Raw genomic sequence first — 1,911 nt, forward strand, 5'->3', positions numbered from 1 at the left:
TCTCTCGACATTTACCAGCGAACTGTAGATCAAAGGCAAGCTCTTATGTTTCAATAGATTAATTACAAACGCTATTCTATTGAACTAGACATCGTCTTCAGTCTCTCGGCGAGCATTAACCACAAGCAGAAGCATAGTTTTGCCTCAGTCTTCCAGTCATTCACGATACATCATTGTGTTTACTTTGCCTTTACCTGTGACATGCTGGCATGGACCACACACAAAGCTACCACCAAGTGGAGACCTGCAAGTATGGCCTTAGACATACTCATACTTTATTTTCAACAGTAACTATTACTCAGATTTAGAGGTTTGGATATCTGAACTAGGTTTGTTTTGGGCGGTTTATCATTATCCAACTGATGTTAGCATTCAAAAAGAATAAAAAAAAGCTAAATTGTGTATGTTTAAAGCCTCTCTCAGTGAGGTTATAACAAGCGGATTCCAGTTTCCACCGAACAAACCAGCCATAGTATGGTTATGTACCCCAAAATCAAGGGGTGCTACCCCTATCCGCACACCTGAGCAAGAGTCGACCTAAAGGACGTTAGCGCCGTGCGACCAACAATTGTATTCTAATACACTTCGAATTTAGCTCGCTGCAATCCGCACCAACGGCTTTTAGTTGCGTGTTACCCTGACTACGAATTCTACTGATTTTTTCTTGCTCTCGTCTGACCTAGATTTTCAATAGGCCTATGCTTCATGAAAGTTAAAAATATTTCTTACATCCCCTGAAACACTTTTACTACTTGAATGCAAATTGCAAAGAGACCGATCCAGTGTTGCATCCTTTATACGAACTACTTTGTTAATGTGCTGTTGACGTAGCTTGCGCCAAGTCATGGTCTTCCTTGAAGTCGGTGAAAGACACGCCATTACAAAAGCTGTGTGGCATGTGTCACTCGATTGGCATACAATAATTCATTATGTCGGCACCCATTAGGACCACACCCATGTTGTGTGCTTAAGTCCAAGTATCTCATTTCGCATTCTTTTCATATGCAAATTCTCTTGATTAAATATGTCTCAAGACAGTGGAATCAAGTGCTCGCCAGTTTTTAGGTATATTGTTTCATCTTAAAGGTTGTTCCTTTATATTGTTTACGATGAAAACCCCCCCACCAATCTGTCTGGACTAGAAGTATTTTATGAGGTAGGGTCCCCAGGTGTCACGAGTCAGAGTAAAAATTAACGAGAAAATGGTCGCCAAAATTTGATGACTTCCAAAGCTTTAATGTCTTTGGAAACTGCAAATTTGTATTTTTTGAGTGGCTTTCATTTCTCAGAAAAATTGACAAAAAATGCGTTTGGCTAAAAAAGAAACAAAAACCCAACCAAACATGTAAATATATTTTTAAAAGCAATAACAAATGCCCACCAGAGGGAAAATGTCGGTTTTTCTATTTTAATTATTTTGACGTGCGCCTGATTCCACGGCGTTGTAACACATAAAAAGTATGTCTCTTTTATAATCAATAATTCTATTCTCGGACGCACGGCTCTAAAGGTGCCCTAGAACGTAATGTAAGTTTTTGTTTCCGATAATTGAATAATAATTAGGTATTGCCTTTACAGGGGCTATAATAGTGATTGAATTTGCAACTTAAATAATGGCTGTATACACCTACCTTGATGTCGGGCTTTGACACAGGAGTGATAACGTTATAGTCTGTTGACAGAAGGAAAACAGTTGAAAACAACCATGCAATTACAAATGCGCGTACATACTACATTCATAGAAGTAGATACAACAACATATCTAATAAAAGATTTACTTACTGTTTCTAAATACTTTTTTAAAAGAAGGATTTGTCGTTAACAACGCTATTTTTTCTCCAATTTTTCTTTTGAGATGTTCAATCGAAATTTAATCACGATGTTGCTGCTTCTGCTACTGCTGCTGCTGCT

Source organism: Aplysia californica, unplaced genomic scaffold, assembly GCF_000002075.1.
Source record: "Aplysia californica isolate F4 #8 unplaced genomic scaffold, AplCal3.0 scaffold00076, whole genome shotgun sequence".
NCBI lineage: Eukaryota > Metazoa > Mollusca > Gastropoda > Aplysiida > Aplysiidae > Aplysia > Aplysia californica.